The sequence below is a fragment of the Chroicocephalus ridibundus genome, chromosome 13 (assembly GCF_963924245.1).
Source record: "Chroicocephalus ridibundus chromosome 13, bChrRid1.1, whole genome shotgun sequence".
In the NCBI taxonomy this organism is placed as follows: Eukaryota; Metazoa; Chordata; class Aves; order Charadriiformes; family Laridae; genus Chroicocephalus; species Chroicocephalus ridibundus.
Genome location: NC_086296.1, coordinates 15180622 through 15195778, shown reverse-complemented (window position 1 = coordinate 15195778; position 15157 = coordinate 15180622). Strand labels below are relative to the sequence as shown.

The 15157-nt window shown below is 44.4% G+C and overlaps 1 protein-coding gene across 7 annotated transcripts in view; it reads right to left on the bottom strand.

Annotated features, from left to right (window-relative positions):
• The window catches only part of MTMR3 (myotubularin related protein 3), an 84934-nt gene extending 70240 nt beyond the window's left edge, over positions 1-14694 (bottom strand). For 4 of the 7 annotated variants that reach the window (XM_063350687.1, XM_063350684.1, XM_063350694.1 and 1 more), the window contains exon 1: positions 14503-14694. The gene's annotated coding sequence lies outside the window, so the exon portion shown is untranslated. Of the gene's footprint in view, positions 1-13787; positions 13832-14502 lie in introns of all 7 variants that reach the window. The other 3 variants (XM_063350688.1, XM_063350686.1, XM_063350693.1) reach the window with 2 other exon arrangements.
• Between the last annotated feature and the right edge of the window lie 463 nt (positions 14695-15157).

Here is a 15157-nt window from a genome sequence, read left to right as displayed (position 1 = left end):
GAAAGGTTATCAGCTGCCAGAGAAGTTTCACTTACTTATGCTGACAAGGTTGACCTTGGAACTGTTCAAGTATGTACCTCATTTGAAGTTCAACCTATAGATGAAAGCCTTCAAACTTCGACAGAAGTGACTTCTACAAAACAATGAGCTTCACTCAGCAAGAGCAGCATGCTAAGAAAATAAGTGAATAGACAACTACAAAGAGTGATTCAAGTGTCAGTCTCCAGGAGAAGAGCCAGGACAAAGTGCCTTTTGTTTCTACCTTTGAGATCTTGACAAATCAAAAAATAGATTAAGTGTGCTAGCCGACTAGCTTCTACCCCGCAGTGATACACGATCTCATGGAGGAGACCTGCCAATACTCTGAAGTAACTTACACCAGAGCAAACACAGCAATGCATACGTTCTGTTTTCCTTGCAAGATGTTTGAAGTAAATTGTGTCTCTCCAGCTTTACAGTAAGCTGACAGGTAATCATTCTGCTTACAGTCAAGATAAAATAAAACCTCAGAAATATGAGCTAGAGGTCCTAAGTGTATAGGCATTAAACATTAATAACAAAGTGTTTAGTCTTGTTAGAGCCAGGAGGAATATGTGCTTGAATACAGTTACCAATGGAGGCTTTATTACCTCTAGGAACAAGGTCCAAAATATGTACATTTGTGTTTTGCACATTTTTCATTTAACCTTGCTAAGTTCACCAGCATTATTTTTTGCACCTCAGTGACCAAAACAGTTACTGAGTAACTTTCCAGGATGAAGTTTCAGTGTGCTAGTTCTCAGTACTGAAACACAGTCACCTTAGCATCCACAAATCCTATAACCCACTACCCCGTAACCCACAAGGACTAAGCACATTTTATCTGTGGAAAACACATTTCTCAAGTAACATATCAAATCTTACCACAAATACTAAACAAAACCCAGCAATTCAACTGTTTCAGTTAACAATTAATAAAATAGTTCAGAGAAAAAGGAATGCATCTGCTTCCACTTCCTGCATAAATCTCGAGTGCCACCCAAGCAGCACCACAGGGACACAGCCCAGTGCCAGAGAGTCAGAGAGCCAAACCCCAGGAGAGCTGCGTGTCTTGCAGGTGACGCTTTCAAACCCTGATTGATTGAGATACAGAGCAGCTCCAGGACTTGCACGTTTGAGGGATAATTTGAAATCAGCAGTAATGACTACCCTTTCAGCATTTAGGCCTTCCTGTACCAGAAGTTCAGCCCCATGGCCCAGGATATCCTTGGCTCCAGTCGCATGATGGGCAAAGCAGCCCTGTCACTCTGTACCCGTCCTGGACCACAGAACACCAGCAGCACTGCACCAAGAGAAGGCTGTTGAGCAACACCACTTAAGGATAGAGACTGGTTTGCCTACAGCAGCAAGATAAAACAAAAGTTAAATTGCAGATTTCCACCTCAAATCTGTCTGCGAGGAAGGCAGAGTTACTTGCAAGAAAGAGTTAAACACTGAAAAGAGGAAAAAGAACCACATTTGAATTGTGATGAGCTTAACTCCCATCCCACCAGTTCAGTATGAGCAACATTTCTGTGAAAACTTTACACCAAGCTACCCCAAAATATTAAGAAAAGGTATAATTCAAGACTACTGTTTTACACGCACACACACAAAAAATATCTGCTGCTTCTCCCTTTGAAATGTCTGTAAGAATTGAAAGTAGGGCAAACCTAACTAGACAAATTAGAAGATTTATTCCTTACTTCAGAATTGAGACCTTTGGATCCTTTCATTCGACCTACTTCAAGCACTTTTAAGATAATCCATATAACCAGTATACATTACAGCGTTTACCCAGCCTATTACACTTAGATGAGACATTAGTAAGGGCTTTTCCCCACCCCTCCCCAAAAAGAAAGCCTGTAAAATTGACACCAGACACAACACAGAATACATCACTTCCAAGATAAAGCTGAAGTTAGACACTCTTCATCTCAGAAGTAATTGGACAAATCTCCAGGATTTCACAGGCAAAAAACTCACGGGCAGACCAACTCCTAAATCCTAATTTAGAAGTTGAACACCGTACGTAAACAAAACAGAAGAATGAAAGAGGCGTAACAAGAGAGGCACAGCTGTTTGCTACAGGTCACATTTACCTCTTTCTGTTAAAGGAAAAACCTTACCTGCCCAGTAAGTTTAGAGTGACACATACCTTGGTGTTTAAATAACCGAGATCGAGAGATGTAAGACACAGGTGAATCAGCAGGAGCCAACTCTTTGAACAAATGCAGGTTTTAACAGGATAAATTCCTGTTCTATACTTACAGAGTTCAAAGGTTACAAAAAGCTCTGTGTTGGAGGAACACATCAGCACCAGGCAACAAGCTTTTTATAACATGGCAAAGATGCTCTGGATTCCATTTAGAGGCTGAGCTGTCACTCACCCAGCACCATCTATGGATTCACAGAAGGATTCCCAACTTTCTCTTCCACTTCCTTATAGGCAACAAACTATCAATATGTTGGTTGAACTCTTTACTAGTTCTGGTTAAAATGTTATTAAAAAAATATCAAAATAACTGAGTCATTGGCATGACTTTTGAGGGGTTACAGGTAAAGTGGCTCTTCAGAGGTCAGCTAAGAAGCAGCAGGTTCTTAAGACAAGTTTCAACCCATCATATTTGTTTCAACGTGTACAAACTCTGCTAAGTCAAGTCTTTCAACAATACTTAGCATAAAGCCACCTAGGGGCAAATACAATGGTAAAACCTGACTAATTGCTATTGAAATATGGTGCTATGTTTTCTTTTGCTAACATGATGGATGCTCTGAGTTGTTTTACCACAATCCATCTTCATCCAGCTGAACCGGCCTTCTCTGAACTGGCCCTTAGGTATTTCTTCACCTTTTGCAGCTTAGTTAGCTACAAATAGTGAAGCAGATCGTAAGAACACCAATCCCACACAGTGACCCTATTTTTCCTCCTAAGTTTTCCAGAGTCACAGGAGGCTTGAAGTTCTAGAGAACAGGTGCTACAACACCGGTTTGAAGTTTACTGTTCACCAATTCATGAATGTTCAAAAGCTGACCTTTTCCAGGCAGTAAAATACCCCAGCTGGCTACATCTGCAACTGCACCACAGATGTGCTTCACAGCAACGTCTTCAGACTCCTAAAAATCATTCCAGCAATAAAACCACTGAGACCAACCCACCTGAACAGACTTGAGTATTCTCTGCACCTGCAGAAGCAGCCACCACACTCCAAACCCAGTCTGGAAATTCAAACTAGTTCTCGGAATTCTTTAATTGTCTTGGCAAGAGTCAGTATAAAAATTGTGGAGTTTAAGCACATAAATTAGTTTTTGGAGGGATTTTTGGCATTAGGCCTTTCTTTAAACTGTAAGCTTACCTAGGTTCTCCCCAGCCCACCTGCTTAGTGCTAATGTGGTAATTCTTGCACAAAAAACTTACGTCCCTACTTGCCCTTTTCATGCTACAAGTCACTTAAAACCAAGTTCTTTTGACAAAGCATGTTTTAACTTATCACTCCTTGCCTTTGGTAAGTGAAGTCAGTTTAGCTCAACGACAAACATTACTGAATCTGCAGCATATTTTTAGAAAAATTACTTCTTAACCAGTACACTGCTTGGTCTGCTGGGATTGACATATGTCAGCAAGCATTTCTGATGCGACTAAAAACTGAATTTTGTTGGAGGAACCAGAAAAAACATTAATAGTTATAGATATTTAGAAATTGAAAGGAAACAAGGTAGATTGAACGATATTGCAATTTTGAGTACAAGAGGCTTAGCCCTGCTAGGTCTCTAATTTGAATGCAAAACAATTTGGGTCTAGGAACAAAAAGTACGCTAGAAGCAGTAAAGCGAGGGCTGGCCAGATAATCCCTACCTCTGTGCGAGCAGTGGTCCAGTCTCAGGCAGCTGTACACGCTGCTAAGAGCTTAGAAAGCTGGGCAATAACTTGAAATAGTAATGTTAAAATAAGCTACAGGGCACAGCAGCAGGCAGCTTACTCTTTAGGGAGCTGCCAAACTGTTTCCTCCCCAACCAGAGCAAATCAAGTTGTCTTATGCAAGAGGAAAAGTCTTCATACCTTCGTGCTGAATGGGAACGTGGCGGTCTAAGGAATGATGCAATAGCACTATTAATTTTAATAGAACTGCTCTATGGGTGTGACCCTCAGAAAGGACAGGAGCACCTAAACTCGTATCTTATACAAACAGCTCATTAAAAAACTAGTCTTAAAAAATTAAAGCAAGAAATAGCTCTTATTGTCCTTGTTATATCAATCTTACACTTGTCAAATCAAGGAAAGTCCTTTCGTCCTTTGTCCACAGCTCTCCAGGCTGAGTCCTCCACATGAACACCACACCCATCCGCGCAGAGACAGTAACGAACCACCCACTGCAGGTAAGCACCGTATCAAGCAGGTTTCAAGATTGCTTCCTACTCCAAGTTGATTACAACAGTGGGTTTGGCATTGCTTTTTCCTCTCAGTGAGTTACTAAAGGATTCTCATCCTTAGACCCTTCCACTCTCAGGTTATCGCCAGCCTTTCAAGAGTCCATAGGAAGAAGTTCCTACGTGATAAAAATATTGCAGAGGAGTTAGAATGACCAACCATCGGAAAGCCAGACAGCTCTTAAACCAGCCTACCAGTCAACACTTGAGAAGCAAAAGGTAATTTGCCTGGAGTAATGAGCTAAGTATAGAGCCACCAGGACTAGAGCTCCCCAACTATTTTTGCTTTCTTCCGATGCGAGTGAAACAGCTCGGGAAGAAGCAGGCTTCGGCTGCTGGTGGAATCAGTTACTGAAGCTACTCCAAGCAAAGCAACAGGGATCTGGTGCTTAACATACCACATTCTGCAAAAGCAGCACCAAGAGTAAAGATCAGCATTTTCTAAATCACTGGAGGTTTTTTTACGATTCTCAGTTCGTTAGTATACTTCAGCATTTTAGGGAATCCTATTCTATTTCAGAAAACCCCAACAACACACTCATCTTGTCTAGTCCTCTCACTAGACCAGTGTTTAGCAGTTACCCTCATCAAGTATCATTAAAAAGCTAAAATTCCGGGTTGACGCGAGGAAGATGTTTTGATTCCAGCTACTAAAGCCTGCAGAACTGAAGGGGGAAAAAAAAGTAACATGGCCGTGACCCGGCATGATGTTACCATTGTGCAGCTATACAAGAAGTTACTATTTTCTGAAATTATCTGTTAATGAATATTTATTTTTCTTTTACTTTAACAAGGGTTTATGAGTATTACACAGCTATATATCCACTGTCCCACATGGTCAGATTCTGAAAGAAGGACCTAGCTGTCCCATCACAGTTTTCATGCAAGAGAGTTTCCATACAAATACCCTAATACACAGTTGGAGCACCTGTAGGTATACCGAGCGTACAGGTACCCGATGGATATATTGAAGCTGTAGCCCTTTTTATCACGAACTACAAGTTTTAGGGGAGAAATCTGATCCCCTTACTTATAAGTCTAACTGACCAGATGTTTCCCTCTTGATTTTGCCAGAATACGACCCAGCAACAAAATATGAAAAACTTAGGCATGGATCACCAAAACTGAAAATTTCCATGTGGCTTCTCCCTGCAGTCCCGATTTACTCATCTGTTATGAACAGGGATGCTCTGCAGCAGTGAAGTACACTAACCAAACACCTCCAAATCATGTGATACTCATGCTTGAGTCTGAAGGGATTAAGAGATTCCAGTCCAAAGTAAAAGAAAACAAGCAAGCTATTGTATTCTGCATTAGAAAACAACTATGCCTTGACCATAATCCACTAGCCAAACCTACAAGGAAAGCCTAGCAGACCTCAAGATATTTACCTTGTTCCATCTTCCTTTTTCCTCAGACTTAGATTTTCCCAAAATGCAAAAAGGTGCATTCTTTTGGAAGTTACTCAAAGAAAGGTTCAGTGAACATAGACAAAGATGATAATTTAATTATAATGGGTATCCAACCAGAATATAAAGCCCTGTTCACAGCAAATTCCTGCTACCAGCAGTGAGAGAAAATTAAGAATCTGAATTCTCAAATGTGCTCATGACTAGTATGTCCACCAATCATCATACAATTAAAGAACAGGAATGCTTAATTTTTAAGATGAACACTTGTTTGATAAGGATTAGTCATTAATTTGATGAAAAGCTTACCCACTCTTAAAAAACATGCACAGAGCTTAGATAGAAAGTAGTAGAACATCTGCAGGCAGAGGCAATAAACTTGCAAGTTTACATTAAGTACACTTCACTTGCTTTCAGCTTCCATTTATTAAAGGCAAATAATCAAAATAGCCTAGAACTGCAATCTGCTTAGACACTTCAGTCAGGTTTTTTGGATCAAAAGTTTAACAATGCCTACATTACACTAACGTGTTTGTTCTCAGAAGTGAAAAAAGTAAATAAGGAAAACTGAAATAGAATAAAAGCAAAGCTATCGGCTCACAAGACTTAGAAAGAGTGTTTCTACTTTAACCAGACCACAGCAAACTTTCTTTACTACAGAATGGATAGTGTCCTCACATTAATTTTCAAGCAAAGTTGCTCTGTGATATGGCAGGTGAGCTTTCTTCTCGTACCTTCTCATTTGGGATCATCTGTTCTTTGTCAGGAGACAGAAGTATTTTAAAAGTCTAAACTTACACAACCCACAGAACAGTAAAAGTCAGCTTTGATAACAGTAGTTTTGAAAGTGAGAGAAGACACTGAAGGCTGGAGGCAAGTAAAACTGAAGACAGTTTTCAGTCACAACAAATCCAGAACTAGGTCTGAAAAGGTCTCAAAGCAAACACCCTACACCAAGGATGCAGCAAACAGTATAATTACAAACAGCAGAACTTCACAGCATCTCATTTTATCTCAGGTGTAAGTTTCAATGATAGCAATTACAAGCTTACAGATAGCAATGCAATAAGTAAAGCTCTCACAGGTACACATTTAGTTCAATTAGGGCTACGAGAGATGAAATCAGCCAGCCACAGCAACTAGCTTACTCCCTTTCCTGATCTACTGGCAGAGAAAACAAGGACAGTCAGGCTGTTGGTCCCCTTCTACCAGATAGGAGATTCCAGGGAAACGCTTTCCACCAATTCCAAACCTAGCTGCAACCACTTCCATGAGCAGCTTAGGACTTAAGCTCAGTTTGAAAGCACATAGTGGCAGCCTAAGTGATATGACAGAGCTTAACACTAGATCAACTAGTAGACTGGGTCATTCTAACACCTTCTGTACAACAAAATGGAGGCTTCACTACAAGAGTACTGAAAGTTATCTTACCCATTAACATGGACTGTAAGACGTTAAAGACTCTGGAGACGCAAGCAGTTCCAGTGACAGTAGGTACAAATACTTTTTTCTTAATCTCTCTGGGTGCTCAGTCTTCATTACCATTTCATTAATTCAGTCTTCGGTTTTACTCAACTCTTCAATACTTTCAGCTACATATTCTAGCAACTAAATAACTGAAATCAAAACTCTAGTAGTCTACCCCTCTCCTATGAGGTGCTAAGCCCTACATGACAGAAAGGCTCAAGGCAAGATCCGGTTTTCCATCTATTTTCTGAAGTCCTGTCACCAGCTGTACAGAACCCTCCCAAAAAATAAGAATCCTACTAGCGCAGAACAGTCAAACCACCAAGAAACTGAGGAGTCATACTCACAGGACTTGGGAGGCTTGTGATCCACATCACCCCTACATCAAAGGCTGCTGGCAGGGGTGAGCTGGGGAGATAGGAACTGCAACACTCCCTGCAGGCAAGTCCTGCCTTTGCTCCACTCTCCAAGGGTAGTCAGAAAGCCAACCAGGGGCGTCTTGTCTTCACAGGCTGGATTTCAACCTACACCTTTCAGCACGCAGACAGGCATTTCTGTCCTCTCCCCGCAGTCTCCCCCAGGCACCTCCACCAGCGGAGAAAGCAGTACTGGAGAAAACACTCTCATTCCATCAAGAGCCTGCCTCCTCCTGGTTGATATAGGAGGCAAAACCTTCTTTTAAAGGCATAGGGAAAGAGAAACTACTTTTATTTCTTCCTGAAGTTCTGTCCTTTCGGGTAAGACTACAGAATTAATGCTTTGATTATAGCCCTAGTTTATAGTCCCAAAGCAGCAAGTGAGGCCCACAAAAAGGCAACAGAAAACTGTTCTAACAGTGTTTCTATAAATAATGTCTATACCAGTGCATAAATCTCTGGTATTAGAAAGAAAAACTACAAAAACTTAACTACAGCAATACAGTGGTCTTCCTACACACATTCAACTTGAAGTGCACTACTTTCTCCCATACCAACTATATACTCTAGGAACTAAACCTTGCAGAGGACCAGAACAGCCAAAAATACTTAGAGACTATTAGCCTTTTATGCACAAGAGACCTCTTCCTCCAGACAGGCACCCCAGCTAGAGATCCCTATTTCAAGCTTCTTAGTTTTCAGAAGTCTCAGTTAAAGCACGATGTATATTTTTTCACTGTTTTTTCCCAGATGAAAACCTTTCCGGGCTCTTAAAATAGCATAAGAAAGACCACAAACAAGAAAGCCTTTAGTAGAAAAGTCTTATCCATGGGGATAGTGTACTCACAGCATGGGAGAACCACACACAGGTAGTAGTTACTTTGCCAATGTTGTTTCCTTGGAAAGTAGGAAGCTACTGTTAAAATGAAAAGCATTTTCCATTTCTTTTTCCCAGTAAGGGCTAAAAACGTATGACCTGAGAGGGTAGACCTTGCACATCTGTTAGAGACAGCACCAGTAAAGAACAACTTCAGTTCTGAAATTAAACCTATACTAAAACCCCAGCTCAAGACATCCAACATTCCCTGAATATGTTCAGCCTGGAGTTTACTAGGTGCCTGCAGCTGTAGATCCATGCACCTGCAGAACTGCCCCAGCTCAAGAAACCAAGTACCTGAATCCTGCTTCTACCTGACAGGATGCAGTAGGTGTTCTGATCAGCCCAGGCCTTCTCAGGGACCTGATCCAGCAGGCAGAAAAGTACATTTAAATTGATTGTTCCTGTAACCAAGTTACAATCGCAATTTCTTATTTTTAAGTTCTGCCAGAAGATAAAAAAAAAAAAGACAGTACTGTAAGAGCTTTAACATTCATGTGCTTGCCCATGAAGCAGAAGAGCTTTCTAGCTCTCTGCACACTGGAGGCTTCCACTTACTCTCCCCAGAAGCAGACACCAGCCATCACACTAGAGGAGATATTGTGGAGAAGCACTATCCAACCCTGCAGAAAATGCAGGAGTGATTGGACTAAAATCAAATGGAGGGGACCATAGAACATACAGCTTGAAATTAATACATACAATAGTAAGGAAGAAGACAGAATTAAAAAACGTCAAAGCTCAAGTATCAGAACACAAGTCTTTCCTACATGGATATTCACTGTTTCTAGGCCCTGTTGAGGAAGTTCAGAGGCCTGTGGCAGCCTGCCTTGCTGTCCAGTCTCAAGTTCAAACACTTGACCGTTCCCTGTTACAGCTCTCACTATATGAGCAGATCCCAGCCAGGGTGGTGGGCTGTTCCAACCGCCCTTCCAAACACCCAGCTCTTCCTAAGGAGCCAAGAACTGGCACCAAGTTTCTGTTTTCACTCTAGCTTCAAGCTAATTCCACAGGTGACAGGATAATTTTCCGCCCTAAGCTCAGCCCTCGCTGCTAGCACTAGTTCTAATTCTTCACAAGATAGATGATAGCTAAAAACCCTGAAGTTGAGCACTACCATGCTATTCACACACCAGAGAATAATTCAATGAAGAACTGATGTCACAAAAGTCAGTAAAAGCATCGGCTAGATCAGCATCTCAGATGAAAGCCGTCAACAGCATAACCAACTTCATTTTCATCGTGGCTAGTCGGTCCATCACAATGAACGCTGAAAACAAGTGAGATGTGCTGAGTGAGGCAAAAGACAGCTTGCTTTGCATTCTCTAAGGCTTGGTTTCTTTGATGCTCTGTCCACTTTCAACTAACACTAAACTGCAAAGTTATATTTTAAAGTATTTGCAATTCAATATTTTTGTTTTCAAGTCTCTAAAAAAGGGGTTTAATACTAAAGGTCTAGCAGCATGTGTTACTGAGGACACTATTTAAGCTATCAGTTCATTACTGGCATGACTGGTACGTAGTATGACAGCCTGCCCCCAAGCCATCCTATCGATGACACTTTACGGCTTTTCACTTCAGTCCTAGTCAAGAGGAAGAACAACAAACTAATTTCTCTAAAATTAAGTACCACTAGATTCTTATTCAAAGGATTAACTTTTTCAAAAGCAGTAATACTTCAGTACAGCAGCTTGTACAAGTTTAGTTGCAATATCACAAAGGCCATCCAGCTTCAAGTCTTCTGAAATCCAACTCTCCTACAGAAGGAGAAGAATTACCTATTTAGGCAGTCTTGTGCAGAGTTTTGATTGGTTTTTTTCCCCCCCCTTATCACAGTTTGGAAGGGTTCCACCAGCTACATGATACCTATTACAATGTCATTAGTTGCCTCACTCATGCATATATACACAGGCACACAAACTTCAGAAAAACTTCAAACTGGATCATACCAAGCTTACTTTGTTGCAACCATTTTCAGCGTTAGCACCCACAAGCACCAACGCCTCCAAAGGGTTCAGCTGCCCCCACAGTAAGACCTACAGAACATACTTCCAGTTAACAGCTTAGCCTGTTAAGTCACATTCATGCATGGAACGAACTGCTGCTTTCTACACTTTAGATTCTCAGTCAGAGATGTTTCAGACAACGAACCAAAGCTAGGTATCTACTGTATACAGCAGCTGATACCTAGCAATAGCAGCAAAAAAAATACAGTTGCAATAGGAACTGTATTTTAAGTTAAACCCGTGAAAACAGTGCTTTCTGATGGACATCAGTGGCTCCAGAAATAGCTTCTCCATTTCAAATAACATTCCAGAAAGCCTTCTTTGCTCTTCCTCCCCAGCTCACTCTGCGTGGTGTGGACCTGCAGTTCAAGCTTCGCTTCTAGGCACACACTGCTACTTACTGAAGGCAAACAGAGCACCTCTAGCTCAGAGAAACACAAGTCAGACGCTTCATAACAGGTTAAAGGTGAAAGACACCACTAGTTTCAACAAGGTAACACCACATTTCTTCCCTGCTACTACAGGCTGTTCCTTCCTCTCGTTCTGATCAGGAGAGACCAACTTGAGGCCTTCCTTATGAGATAAAACATTTAGCTCCCAGAATCACTACAGCCAGTTGGTGTTCACCTCCTTTACACCACTACCAGAGACTATTAAACAAATGAGGGGAAGAACTGGTCTGGGCTACTCATGCTCTCACTTACGATGAGATTTCTATGATATCAGGCACATTCTGTCAGTCCTTCTCAACTGCACACACCAAAGCAAGGGAATAAAATCTTGGCTGTTTCTGTTAACTGCACTCAAAACATGTAGCGTTGACACCAAACGATGCTGTAGTTTGTGTCGGCCGCTTGTGGAATGGACAAAGGCCACAAGAAGGTAGGATACATGCAAATCAGTACACCAGCCTGGCTGCAACAATCCTGCACCATTCAGCAGTAATGCAGCCAAGGCAGAAGTTGTAACGCACCAGGAACTGAGAACTTCATATCTTTATGGGACACAGCAAGCCTCAGTAAGAAGGCAGTATTTCAAGTTTCGCATTAGTACTAACTTCACTTTTAGGTCTTTCATGCAAGCCACTCAATCACCCTGAAATTTTGAAGCACCACAAAGATAAAGAAATAGTTATCTTTTAAACAATCCATTTAATTCACAAGAACTACAGCATGAATTGAGTGCTAGGCATGTTCCTAAAGTTTTCCTGACAGCACTGGAAAGTTACGGCATCAATATCTAGAAGAAGGGTAGAATTACGAATCATGAAGCTCATTTCTCAGAGTTAAAACCCATATATGATCTACCAGGCAGGTCCTTACACCACGAGCTACTCAAGCTAGAGACAAATGCAGAACAGTTGCACATTACGGCTTAGATAATTTAGTACTTAGAAGGTTATTTTGAAAGAAGCATAACCTATATTACTGTGATTCAGCCAATGAAAGCAGCTATGAAACACGTGCATGTTTAAGTATCTAGACTTTTCATTCTAGTTTACAATATTTGACAAGCACTAATGCGCTATTTGGAGCCACACACTCTGGAAGACACCACCAATACCAAGTAGAAGAGACCTATCTCATTATATCCAGTTCCACACCCCAGTAGGAAGCTACCAGAGTGGGAACAGCCATCACATCCCTTTGACCTCTGCAGGTGAAAAGATCCCAAACTTTGTGCTGGATGCTAATCCAGTTTGTCCAATTCACTCCATGGAGACAATCCCTTCTTCCTCGCTACAGCAGACTTGTCAGGCTTCTGCCCATTACTCCAACAGCCTAATAATCCCCTTCTCCTTAAGTTAGTCCTCTTTTACAGGTTAATTGTCAGCAAAGCGCTGCATAGCTGTGTTCTTCCTACTCCTGAAAGGCTGACAACATAATTCTCTCCACCATCCTGGGCTGCATGTAGGTGGAATGAGATCTGAGACAAAACAGCGTATCCTCTTATCTTCAGAAGCTTGGGCATGCTCCATTCCCATCTCTATCTGTAGATGATCATTTTAAAAAAAAAAAAAAAAAGACAGACCTTGTCAAGTTGACCTATTCCACCTACTTGGTATCGCTTGTGGGTTGCATAGCACATTACTTAAGCAGGCTAACACTGATACTTCAATAATTTCTAGTGCAGGCAGCTATTGTAATGGATATTAAAAGTATCCTAGATAGGTATGTATAACACTGCCAGCAAGAGAAATAAGCTTGGTTCTCAATTTATCACTCCTATAATTTGAAGTAGGGCAAGAGTAACTTTTAGTGCATTCACTCAAAAAACCCACCAGGGCTCAATGTTACTGTTTCTGCACATTTGCCCCTCCCCGAACTCCAAGGCAGGCACAGCTTTGGAGAACAACAGAAACACTTGTCACTGAAACATTTTAGAATCCCATGCCCCACCTTTACTTATCTGCAGAAAGTTTCAACACTTACGGTTCACAGTATTTCCTGTCCTATGACAGAAAGCACTTTTTCTATCTTCCAAAACCACTGTGATCAGTAACAGCTGAAGCAATGCAGATATCGGATGTCAGCCTCCTCCCCTCAAGCTATCTACAAGCACTCCTTCAGAAAAATTCCTTCACCTCCACCAAAAAAGCTAGTTTTCAAATACTACAGCACGTGCTTTAATAACAGACAAAAGGCACCTCACTATCTAAAGCTCAGAACATGACAGGTACAACAAGAAACCTGCCATGGTTCCTTCGTCTCACCACCACCCCTTCCCAATGCGCTCACCTAAGCATTTAAATATGCCTCTATATTCACCAGAAAGCCAAGCTGTACCTCTACACTCAGCACTACCTGACATGATTCACCAGACAAGCTCTCTTCTTCTAAAATAAAGCCTCATTGCACATGGTTACACGGGCTCATCACACACGAAAACAAGCAGGTGAAGCACACAGGAGAGTGCCTATCAGACCCGAGGTCTGCAAGAGTTACAAGCTCACACCCAGCCTTCTCCCCAGTGAGAGAGGTGTGCATGAAAATTAAAAAAAGCAGTTTACTGTACAGAGAGATGTCAAGGAACACGAAACCTCATCTGCTGATAAAACAACATTCCCTAAAATAATGAACAGAAGAGGGAACAACTCCAATGCAAGAACTTAAACTCCATGTCAGGGCAAACAGGACGGGACCAGACAGTGCAAGCCACTACTTACCAGAGAAGGGCAACATCTGCTCAGACACCATCAAAAGAACAGGACTGTTAAGAGGAACATGGGGAAGAGGCACATTTAAAGCCCCCAAACGATGTAAATAAAAAGCCTTAACAAGCCACACTTCTGGAGGGAAGGGGAATTTTGGCCCCATGCACAAGGGCAGCTGAACGCAAGTGACGCCCGGGCCAAAGCCCCAGAAGCCGAGCAGGGCACGGCTGCTGCCAGCGGCATGAGGTGATCCCCCGGCGGGGCTGTACGGGCAGCGAGGAGCCAGCCACCGCCGCGGGCCGGCCGGCCGGCGCCAGGCGAGGCCCCCCAGGCCAGGGACCCCGGCCAGGCGGGGAGCCCACCTTCCCCCGGCCGCTCCGCCCGAGCCCCGAGGCGCAGGGACGCGCCGTCTCCCCGCGGCAGGCCCACGGCATCCCCGCCCGCCCGGGGAGGAGGCCGCGGTGCCGGGCGAGCGCCTCAGCCCGCCGCCGCCGCCGCCCCCTCCTCCTTCTCCCGCGCCGAGCAGAGCAGAAGGAGCAGGCGCCGGGTCGCCGCCGCTGCCCCTCACCCCGCGGGCCGAGGGGGCGTGCCGGGCCGCGGCCCCGCAGCTGACAGCCCGGCCGCCCTCCTTCAGGCCCCGGCCCGGCAGGCCGGCCCACCGCCACCGCCACCCCCCCCCTCGCAAGACGCCGAGGGCCAGCCCGGCCGCCCCCCGCCGGCTCCTTACCGCGGGGCTGGGCATGGCGCGGAGCCCCCACACCCCCTCCCGGGGCGCGGCCTCCTGCCTGGGGCCGGGGTCGCTGGGCTCCGGGCTGCCTCCGCCGCCTCTCACAGCCACAACAACATGGCGGCCGCACGGGACGCAGGCACAGCGGAGCCGGGCGCGCTCCCGACACCTCCTCCCCCCGCCTCCTACCGCGGGGCGGGGCCGGGCGCGCGCCGTTCCCGCCCTCCGCGGCCGCCCTGAGGGGGAGCCGCGGTCGGTCTCCTGAGGGCTCCCCGTCCCCTCAGCAGCCGGAGCCGCCACCATCCCCATCGCCCAGCAGCTGCTCCCCTTCAGCAGATGAAGCTGACTTGCCCCTTCCTCGGTTTATAACGCCGAGGGCGGAGGGGAGCTCCGCCCGACCCTCGGCAGCCTAGTGAGGCGGTCTCAGGTGCGGTGGTCTCAGGAGAAGGTTTTGTGGCCGCCTGGGCCAAGCTGTGAGGCAGGTGATGGGTGGAGGCGGGCTGGGGTTGGGTGCTGAGGGGAGCTGCGGGAGCCGAGAAGCTCTGCCCCACAGCGTCCTCCAGCAGCGGGGCCTGCAGCCCTGGGATCCTCCTTAGGAGTCCTCCAAAGGCCATGTGTCCCTCGGAGAAGCACCCTGTCGGACTATAAAAGCCGC